General features: G+C 39.1%; 1 long non-coding RNA gene across 3 annotated transcripts; it reads right to left on the bottom strand.

The window, feature by feature from the left end:
- On the bottom strand, positions 1 to 11,245 carry LOC116262357 (uncharacterized). 3 transcript variants are annotated; one of them, XR_004174450.2, is made up of 4 exons: positions 11,028 to 11,245; positions 9,005 to 9,381; positions 574 to 634; positions 1 to 475 (listed from the first exon to the last, which is right to left on the bottom strand). It is a non-coding gene; the product is annotated as an uncharacterized LOC116262357 (long non-coding RNA). The 3 variants fall into 3 exon arrangements; XR_007574468.1 differs by having other exon boundaries at positions 1 to 634; positions 11,028 to 11,243; XR_004174451.2 differs by lacking the exon at positions 574 to 634 and having other exon boundaries at positions 11,028 to 11,243.
- Positions 11,246 to 11,487: the final 242 nt, after the last annotated feature.

Genomic DNA, 11,487 nt, shown 5'->3' with positions numbered 1-11,487 from the left:
TACAATTGAAAGAGTATGATTAAATTTTTCAAGACACTATCATCTGTAGTTTCTCTAAACATACGCATGTACTGCTCAACACTTTTCTTTTTGCTTGTGTTTTGAAAGGGTTGTGCCAATAAAGCATGAAACCTCTCTCACTCTCACCATATAAGGAACAAGTGATTGTAAAATTTTAATTGCATCTACATCAGGATTGCTTCCCAAACTATAAAAATGCCATGAAAGCTGAAGGGAAAAATGTGAAGTTGCATCAGATCCCAAACCACGTCTGATTATCTTCTATAACTTTCTCTCCAACTAGAGGGACCTGCGATAATGCCAATTTTCTCCGTAGAACTGCTAAAACAGCCACTGAGCCAAGCAATAAAATCAAAAGCATCTATCCTATTGCTTGCATCAAACCAATTAGCACCCACTTACATACAAATAGCATCAGCATTCCGAATCACCATTGATAATCTCTGAGTTGCTCCTGCAATCACATTTACAGAGGTGATGCTAAAACACATAATTGTCCAAAGAAGACTACAAATCTGGCCTTATCCCTAGCATCAACCAGAGAGAAATCACCTCATGATTCTTTCTCCCCCAAGTAGAACTATATATTATGTTCTTCATATCCTAGCATAATCTATAGCACAAATGAGTTAGACAGAGCTAAACAAGGCAACAAGAAATAAAAAGCAACATAATCATTTAAAAGCACTAAATAGTGGAAATGCAAAAATATGCAATAGATCAACAGCGAATAGACAGGCCTTCTCCTCAGGTACAATCAGTAGCAAAACATTTGAATCTGTTCTGATAAACAGCTCTTGCAGTTCAGGTAACTTGCTTAAGAGAGAGGACATAGACGTCAAGAGCAACAACCCTGTGAACAACTAGGACTGAAGTATAAAAATAAAGGAAGTTGAAAATTTTATCCACCTACATTTCCAGCAGCACATCGGACCTAAGCATCAACCACCTTGAATTAAAAATGCCCATGCCTGAAGCGAGTAAGAGAAAGAAGTTCTAGTTCCTAAAATGAATGACAAAATGACAAGCAATGGCTTGTCGTATGCCTAACCTTCACCTCATATTAGGCAAAAATTGAGTCTTATAACTAATATTCTGCACAAAAGATAGTCTTTTCAGCAACAAACTAGCGTCATGAAGTTCAAGAAATGCAGAATAGAAGAAAAAGACATCTTGTTTTTCAACAACAAAGATAGTCTTTTCAGCAACAAACTAGCGTCATGAAGTTCAAGAAATGCAGAATAGAAGAAAAAGACATCTTGTTTTTCAACAACAAACAATTGAACACACAGATTCTGTAATCTGTTCATCTGATGAGACTGAACATATTGAAAGAACATCACAATATGAAGTTTGATAAAACATTGTCCAATAAAATTCCAAACACATTAAATGCTTCAGTACTACTCTTCCCAGTAGTCAAGTGCATAAATATGTAAACATGATGCCATTAAATCAGGATCAGAAAACCTGACGAAACATCATCTTTTTGAGAGATTAGCTCAACATCTAAATCCTTCAGAAACTGGTCACAATTTTCAGTGAAGGGGAGAGCAACTGTGAAAAGAGACATGAAAGGTGCTAAAGTTCATGTTCAACTGAGTGGAAAATAGTAATCAAAACAGTAAAAAGAGACCAACCAAAACACTAGAAAGACATCCTAAACGAACATTATAGTAAAAAGCCATTGATTAGAATGGAGAAGAATAAAAGGGACTGCCAGAGTAGCCCCTATGTGTGTCGGCCATGGATGATGCACGAGGGTGGGTAGGATAGTAGAGAAAGGGTGGGAAAGATACCATCTCATGGGTGAGGGATAGGAAAGGGTCAATTGTGAGGGAGAAAAGGCTTCATGGCCCACAGTCGATCAGAATTTTTTATTCCAGAATTAAAATAGAACTTGAGTCAGATTTTGATTCGAAAATTTTAATTCATTCATAATTTTGGAATAGAAATGTTGTGTTTGATTAGGGGATTCCAATTTTTTCACAGATGAAGATTTTGATTCTAAAATTCCAATAATTCCTGCAAATCAAAAGCCTCTTAAGAGATAGCATCTATCTCCAATTCTGCCAATGCTGAAGTCATTGCTTGCATAGCATGCCAATAGGGCCCGAGCTGGCTTACAAACAATACTGTTGTTGTGAAGCATCTTTAGGTCATCCACTGCATGGTTTAAAGTTTTAGGGTGAGTTTCTCTGCAGCAAATGTATACCTTGTCTCTTATATTCAGGCTTCGGACTCTCTCCAAGCCACTAGTCTTCCCATCCATGGCACTATGGTCATGATGAGGATTTTAATTTGTGTCACCAGGTCCCTAGATAGGACTAGGTGGTCTCCTATCATCAGGTGAGGGTACTTCCTCATTAGCGTCAGATCTGAGGAGCAACTTCGAAAGGTGTGCTTCACAAGAAGGCATGGGACATATTTAGGATAACCCTTACGGCTTCCAAGTGGCGAACAATGCCTCTGAAAGCTACAACGATCGCCTCTGTACCTCTTTGATCTTAAGGAACAACAGCGAATCGGGAGGAATATGAACGTATTCTGAAATATCATTGGAGCCCTTGGGGAGAATATTTAGAAGAAGACAATACCACCACCAACAATGAATACATGGGATTCACAATGGTCTGTATGAACCTCCCCCTCAATGGCAGCCTACCCAAAGCGGTCGAGTTCTAGGATGGAACTTCTTGTTGGTGTATGGAACTTGATCCATACTGGACACTCATTTGCAATACCGCGGATCCAACTATAAGAGCATATTGTTACACAATGTCGCCTTTTGCTAGTCATTTCAAATTGTCCAAGGATTTTTCTATGTAAGGGCATATATGTCATTTTGTACAAATACGGGTTTGCCCTAATCCTTATGTTTTGAGGATGGCCGCCGCTTGTGAGTGTCTGTTCTGTGTGTTCATTTGAGAGAGAGAATACAAGAGATCTGTGCGACCGTGAACGTAGAAGATTATTGCTCCGAACCACGTAAATCGTTGTCTTCTTCCTTGTTGCTTCTAACCCCCTCTTGAGAGTACGAGAGGAGAGTTTATTGTGTTTTGTTCCCAACAACTGGTATCAGAGCCAGGTTCGTTCGCGGTAGGAACAATGGCGCTGGAAGAAGGAAAGGTCAGAATCGAAAAGTTCGACGGTAAAGACTTCGGATTCTGGAAGATGCAGATCGAGGACTACTTGTATCAGAAGAAACTACATGAACCACTCATGCGAAACCCGCAACAATGGCCGATGCAGATTGGCAGTTGCTGGATAGACAAGCCCTTGGAGTCATCCGATTGACGCTGGCCAGAAACATCGCCTTCAACATTGTTAACGAGAAGACGACAACAAGTCTGATGAAGATGCTAACAGATATGTACGAAAAACCCTCTGCTTCGAATAAGGTATATCTGATGCGTCGATTATTTAATTTGAAAATGGCTGAAGGTGCCTCTTTTACGGATCACATAAATGAGTTCAATGTTATTAGTTCTCAATTATGTTTTGTTGATATTAAGTTTGATGATGAGGTTCAAGCCTTAATTTTATTGTCATCTCTACCAGAGAGTTGGAGTGCCACTGTGACCACCGTGAGTAGTTCATCAGGGTCAAGCAAATTGAAGTTCAGTGGTGTTCGAGATTTAATACTTAGTGAGGACATTTGTAGAAGAGAGGCAGGAGAACCTCTCGGTTCTGCCCTAAATGTTCAAAATAGGGGCATAACTAATCAATGCTACCAAGAGCGTGGAAGGTCCAAATCTAAGGGAAGGAGTCAATCCAAACTTCGAAGTGATGGCTGTTGGAACTGTGGTAAGCCAAGACACCGAAAAAGATATTGCAGGTTGTTGAAGAAGAAGAACCCAAATCGTGAAGATGATTCAGCAAATGCAGCAACAGAAGATATAGCTGATGCACTTGCCTTGAGTGTACACAGCTCTATAAAGTCTTGGATTTTAGACTCTGGTGCATCTTTTCATTCAACGTATTCTAATGAAAGTATGCACAACTATATTGCAGGAAAATTCGGCAGAGTATACCTTGCAGATGATGAACCTCTGGATATTGTAGGAAAAGGTGAGGTTCACATAAAAATGCAAAATGGACATGTATGGAAGTTAAAAGATGTCAGATATGTCCCAGGGTTGAAGAGGAATCTCATTTCGGTCGGACAGTTAGATGACGAAGGCTATGTTACTATCATTGTTGGCGGATCTTGGAAGATAACCAAAAGTGCTATGGTTATAGCACGAGGTCACAAACTTGGCACTTTGTACATGACTGCAGATGTAAAAGACAAAGTGGCTGTGGCGAAATGTGAGAATAAATCATTGTTGTGGCATTGCAGGCTTGGGCATATGAGTGAGAAGTGAATGATGATCATGACAACAAATAACAAGTTGCATGACTTGAAATTTGTAGACATTGGGCTATGTGAAGACTGTGTTTTCGGGAAACAGAAAATGGTCACTTTCTCCAAAGTTGGAGGGCCTCCAAAGAAGAAAAAGCTAGAGTTGGTGCATACTGATGTTTGGGGACCAGCTCCAGTTCGTTCTCTTGGAGGATCCCTATACTATGTCACATTCATTGATGATTGTACAAGAAAGGTATGAGTCTACTTTCTCAAACATAAATCTGACGTGTTTACTATTTTCAAAAGGTGGAAAACAGAAGTAGAAAATCAGACCAGAAAGAAGATTAAATGTCTGCGGTCAGATAATGGAGGTGAGTATGACAGCAAAGAGTTTAAAGATTTTTACGCAGATCATGGGATTCGAACACAAAGGACGATCCCTAAAAAGCCACAACAAAATGGGGTTGCTGAAAGAATGAATAGAACCCTTTGTGAAAGAGCAAGGAGCATGAGATTGCATTCAGGCTTGCCAAAGATGTTTTGGGCGGATGCAATCAGTACAGCTGCATACTTGTTAAATCATGGGCCTTCTGTTTCTTTGGACTATGGGATACTTGAAGAAGCCTGGATGGGTAAGGAGGTAAATCTTGCAAACTTAAGAGTCTTTGGTTGTGTCTCTTACATACATATAGACTCGGATAAAAGGGATAAATTAGATCATAAGTCCAGGAAATGTTATTTCATTGGTTATGGAAATAATGAGTTTGGGTATCGTTTTTGGGATGATAAAACGAAGAAAATTATTAGACATAATGATGTAGTGTTCAATGAAATGGCTCTGTACAAAGACATAGATAGTCTTATGTCTGGGAAGAATGAATATCATGACACAAGTGACGATATTGTAGAACTTCAAGATGTCTCTGAAGATGATGTTGCAGTTAAGACGCAAGTTGGAAACAGTCAGATGGAACAAGAGCCAAGCACATCCCAACCTCCATTGATGAGATCAAGTAGAAGGCCAAAACCAAATCGAAGGTATTCTCCTTACTTACATTACCTGTTATTAACTGATGCTAGAGAACCCGAGTGTTTTGATGAAGCAATGCAGGTTACAAATTCTGTTAAGTAGGAGTTAGCTATGAAAGAAGAGATGTACTCTCTACATGCCAATAGAACATGGAAATTAACTGAGCTTCCTTGTGGAAAGAAAAGCATTGCAAAATAAATGGGTTTACAAAATTAAAGAAGAAGCAGATGGAAGAAAAATGTACAAAGCAAGGTTAGTAGTGAAAGGTTTTCAACAGAAAGAAGGTATAGATTATACAAAATTTTTATCTCCTGTTGTAAAATTAACTACTATAAGATTGGTATTGAGTTTAGTTGTAGCTGAAAATTTATATTTAGAGCAAGTAGATGTAAAGACTGCATTCCTTCATGGGGATTTAGAGGAAGATATTTATATGGTGCAACCTGAAGGTTTTCAAGTATTAGGAAAAGAAAGTCTTGTATGCAAGTTAGAGAAGAGTCTCTATGGTTTAAAGCAGACACCGAAACAGTGGTACAAAAAGTTTGATAACTTCATGGGGAGAAATGCTTTTAAGAAGTGTGATATGGATCACTGTTGCTATTTTAAGAACCTTGATAGTTGTTATATCATTTTACTATTATATGTGGATGATATGCTTATTGCAGCCTAAAATTTGCAAGAGATTAATTCTCTGGCGCTGCGAAACAAATCCTTGGGATGAGAATTAGTAGGGACAGTAAGACAGGTACCTTAAATTTGTCTCAACAAAATTATATTGAGAAGATCTTGTGCAGGTTTAAGATGCAAGATGCTAAACCTGTTAGTTCACCTCTTGCTAGTCATTTCAAATTGTCCAAGGATTTGTCACCCAAGACAGATGAAGAACAAGAAGAAATGTCAAAGATTCCATATGCTTCAGCAGTGGGTAGCTTGATGTATGCTATGGTATGCACTAGACCAGACATAGCACAAGCAGTGGGAGCAGTGAGCAGATACATGGCTGAGCTTGGAAAGAAACATTGGGAGGCTGTGAAGTGGATATTACGATATTTGAAAGGAACTTCAGGTATGAGTCTTCGTTTTAAGAAAAATAAATTACTTTTGCATGGCTTTGTGGATGCAGATTTGGGTGGTGATATTGACAGTAGGAGAAGTACTACCGAGTACATTTACACCCTAGGAGGAACTTGTGTCAGTTGGGTTTCACAGCTTCAAAAAGTTGTTGCGCTGTCTACTACAGAAGCTGAATATATTGCAGTTATAGAAGCCAGCAAAGAGATGATTTGGCTAAAGACTATTCTAAAAGAATTACATGTAAAGGAAGATAAGAGTGTTCTCTCTTGTGATAGTCAAAGTGCAATTCATTTAGCTAAGAATCCAGTGTTCCATGCTAGAACAAAGCATATTGAATTGAAGTATCATTTCATTAAAGATTTGTTGGAAGAGAAGATACTATCTCTTGAAATGAAAAGATTCATGGAACAGAGATTCCAGCAGAAATGTTGACAAAGCCAGTGACTGCTGAGAAGTTGAGGTTATGTTTAACCTCAGTTGTTCTCCATGGTTGATTGATGAGGAGACGTCGCACAGGTTGAGTATGTGATGTACAAGCACTTGGATGGATCAAATTCCAAGTGGGAGATTGTTGGTGTATGGAACTTGATCCATACTAAACACTCATTTGCAATACCGTAGATCCAACTGTAAGGGCATATTGTTACGCAATGTCGCCTCTTGCTAGTAATTTCAAATTGTCCAAGGATTTTTTCATATGTAAGGGCATATATGTCATTTTCTACAAATGCGGGTTTGCCCTAATCTTTATGTTTTGAGGATGGCCGCCGCTTGTGAGTGTCTGTTCTGTGTGTTCATTTGAGAGAGAGAATACAAGAGATCTATGCGACCGTGGACGTAGGAGATTATTGCTCCGAACCACGTAAATCGTTGTCTTCTTCCTTGTTGCTTCTAACCCCCTCTTGAGAGTGCGAGAGGAGAGTTTATTGTGTTTTATTCCTAACACTTCTATTGTCAAGGTGCTCTCCATAATGTATGAAAGGTGCTTGTGGTTCTGCAGATGCTATAGGTTTAGCGCTAAACCACCTTATCAGTGTCTAAGAGAGAGATTGAGAGACCCCAACCCAAAACCCCATTCAACAACCCTTCAAAGATACCCAACAAGAAGGGACCCGTCAAAGCAGGATTAAGAGCTAAGGAAGGAGATAATGTAGGGCCCCTTAAATGGCAATCTTTTCCAGTTGCTACAGGAGGAGACCAGAAACATAGAACCAGGAGAGAATGAGGCAAAAGCCGATGCCTAGGTGAGGGAGTCATAAGGGAAACGTCCTTGATCCTAGTAGAGGCAAGTGTTAGAAATCCCATAGGTTGAAGGATAAAGCTTCCATAAAATCTCTGTCTTAGCCTAGCTTGTAGGTGAACACTGGCCAAGATGAGGTGACGAACAGCATGGCAAACCCATTCATGAAAATTGGAGTAGAAGGTGTGCATCTATTTGACAATTCCTTCTCGGGTTTTGCTTTTAAGTGGACCTAGAGTGCCCACAGACAGAACCTAGCCATGGCCTTACTATGAGATCCAGCAGTAGCTTGTGCATGCCTTGGCAAAGATTAGGAAAGATAGGTTCCACGGAACCAACTTTTGGTAAGCAGAGGCAAGGAGTTGCAGTTCCAGGTCTGGGCATGTACTAAAGGATGTTAATACTAGTTCTCTGATTCTCCCTGATGAAGATGTGATGATCCTCACTTAAAAGAAAGCACACCAACCGTATGACTGACGGCCAAGAGGACTTGGAGCTTGAACCATATACACGAACATAGAACACTTCATCTGCACCATCAAAAGGGGAAGGCACGATGGAGGTGGTGGAAGGATGAATTTCATATTGTGTAATGTCCAGGGGCTTGCTAGGAAATCTACCAGCCAAGAATTCTAGCACATCCTTCAAGACAGGAACCCATGTTGCACCTTCTTATTTGACTGTCAGATCCAAAATGACAAGTTTCCAAAGATTGGAGGCCATCTCTAGGAGATAGCATGTACCACCAATTATGCCCATACTGAAAGCATTGTTGCACGACATGCCAATGGGATCCTGAAAAGCTTACGATCAATGTTGTTAAGACGAAACATCATTGAATCATTATCCAATGCATGGTTAAAAATTCCAGGGTGAGTTTTTCTGCTGCGTTCATATATTTCCTTCTTATCTTCCTCTAGACAAGACTAGGTGGTCCCCTAACCCAACATCACGTAGGAGCTATTGCAGATTCATCATCAAGTGTAATCTTTAGCAAGTTCATGATGAGAAACATAGATACAATTGGTGCAATAGGAAAATTGAAGAGGGTAAAGTGCTTTGTAGACTTGATTGGATGCTATTGAACAAGGCATGGAGAGACAACACCATTATGTGTGGCCAAACACACGTTATTGCCTTTCCTTGTGGCATATATTTCAAAATACAGAGAAAAATATTTGGGCACATTTTCAACTAAGAATCTGGGTTAGTGCCTCTTAAAGTGCATGCTAAAGTCACAAGATAAATAGCTTTTTTGTCAATATGAAGAGAAATGATTGGCAAAAGCTACCTTTACAGTAGTCGAGCAAGGTTGCTAGTTGTGAATGAGGCATCAAGTTTTTCCATCTTGCCATCATGACCATTGGAGTCATCATCACCATATTAGGAACATTTGCGTCGAGGAAGAGGCAGGAAGAGCAGGAGGTCAAGAAGAGGTAGGCAGTATAAAAAACGACTGGGAAAGAAGGCACCTTTGCACACATTAGCATGAGATTGGAGGCACCAAAAGGAGAACATCTCTCTCTCTCTCCCCCCCCACCCTTTATATGCAACACACCAGATCGAAATGGATGTTCACAATGATCAACCCCGTTTGGCTATCATTAGTTTCTTCGTCAGAGATGTAAGGCGTCCTCTAGTAATATGCATCCCCCTATATCCCGAAGACTGCACAACGACAAGATGCTTACACAAGTTAGCATGTCAAATCACATAGCATATTTAATCTCAAATTAGTTAGTGCACATCTGATGAACCAAAAAAGGGACATTGATGAGCCAAAGTACATATGGAAAGTGACAACAAAGTAAAGAAAAAATAAGAATACACATTCTATTGAAGCCATAATACGGCTAAGGAGTAATATTGCAGCAGAAGGGAAAACAATAGCCTATGCACAAGTTTGCTCATAATGCATAAAACTAGGACCACTTAACAACTGTCTTCATCTACATCTAACATATATCGGATAAGCAGGTGTTAGCATCAAAAGTGCAAAAAATACATAGCTTTTTAAGATGAAATTTAAATCAGTACAAGCAGAAATATTGCTTCCCTAGTGTAGTTATAGGATCTTGAAGTCATTCTAAGGATGTGTTTGTTTGCTTGGCTTTACACCTAAGACGTAAATATCTTGGACATGGCATCCATGAGTTGACATTTAAGTTGGCAATGGATGAATTTGTTTATTTTTTTTGAGGGAATAGAATGGCTTGTTGGCATTGCATAAAACAGAATGCAGTCCTGCAAGTAGCTGCACTCCATCGAACAAAACAAGCTCTCCACAATAATTTGGAATGTCTGTTCAACAGGATTCCAATGTTTGCATTATTTTGCTGGAACACACATGTCTCCTCATGCTCTCTTGGGTTGCCCCTCTGAAAGAATCTAAATTTTATTAAATAGAGTTAGTATTTGGAGAGCAATCGTCTTTTTTTTTCACTCTTTCCTAATCAAAGAACCTGTAAGTTGCGGTTAGACCTTGTTTATCTAAAAAAAGTTTGCAAGAATATACTCAATTTTTGAAGACAATACTTCCTTTGGAATATGTTCTAAATCATAAGACAGGAAAGTTTCTCATGTAAGGCCATTAGGCCAATCTCTTCGCCTTAATTTCGAAGTTGAGCCTCACACGTTGAAATTCTATAATGAACATATTTTTTTTGCTAAATGCTGTTATATAAGGACCTACCGTGTTTTGACTATATCCCTTTCGGTTGAAGATCATAGGAGTCAAATATAATGACAACAATTCTTCATTTCTTAAACATTATAAATCACACTTTTGAACTTCAACAACAATAAGAAATCCTGAAAGTCCTCGTTCATATGCTAGCTGAATAAATAGCAAGATGCAGACTTTCGGATATAGTTAAATAAATGTGGGTGTAAGCAAAAACCAAAATTATGGGGCAAGATAACTAAACAGGTGTGTGTGTATGTGTGTGTGTGTGTGGTCGATGGTGGACCTAAATAAATGCATGTAGTTAAATCTGTACACCAAATAATGAGTGAGGTAGTTATGGAAAAAGGAGATCAGAAAGTTAGGACTACTAGAAAAATTTAAATCAGACATTAAATGAGAGTGGACGAAACTGAAGGGTCACTCTCCTTTATGGGAGAGTAGCAGTAAATTCGGACGAGAATCTGAGTGTAGTTGAGAGAACCTATTTAAACATCTACTGCAGTAGTTTTGTTGCCTTTTTGCTGCAGTCTTAAAAGGGGCAGGTCCAGCAGCAGGAATTAGGGGATAAAGGCATGGAAAGGTCACTATCTTGCTGTATTACATATCAAGATTAGAAGCTGGAACTCACTAGTTTTATTTCCTTCACTACTTCAGCTGTAGACATCGTCACCGCTCTCTCTCTCTCTTCTCATCTTGCGTTTTCCACTTCCTCCTTTCTCGTGCTCCCTCTATCACTCTCTTGCTCCCTCCCTCACTCCCTGTTCCTCGCTCTTTCCTTCCTATTTCCCTTCTTTCTCTTTCGCTCTCTCTATCTCTCTCTTGGTCCCTCCGAAATGAAGGATGAGAAGGATAACAGGGCACGAAAAGCCCCTTTTCCCCTCAAGTTTTATAAAATTGACCCATATGTCTAACAATTTTTTTTTCTAAAAAGCTACTGCCTGACTTTTTGAATTTTCCTAATAAGCACCTTATACAAAATATGGGCACAAAAATAATTATAATTGTTTTGTTTATAATTTGCATAGATGAGACAAAGAAAAAAATGATTGCAAAAAAAGAAATGAAAATCTTTTAATTAAAGGAGAAAG

Source organism: Nymphaea colorata, chromosome 10 (genome assembly GCF_008831285.2).
Source record: "Nymphaea colorata isolate Beijing-Zhang1983 chromosome 10, ASM883128v2, whole genome shotgun sequence".
NCBI classification, from domain to species: domain Eukaryota; kingdom Viridiplantae; phylum Streptophyta; class Magnoliopsida; order Nymphaeales; family Nymphaeaceae; genus Nymphaea; species Nymphaea colorata.
The sequence above is the reverse complement of the archived record's forward strand: the minus strand, read 5'-3'. Positions and strand labels throughout refer to the sequence as shown.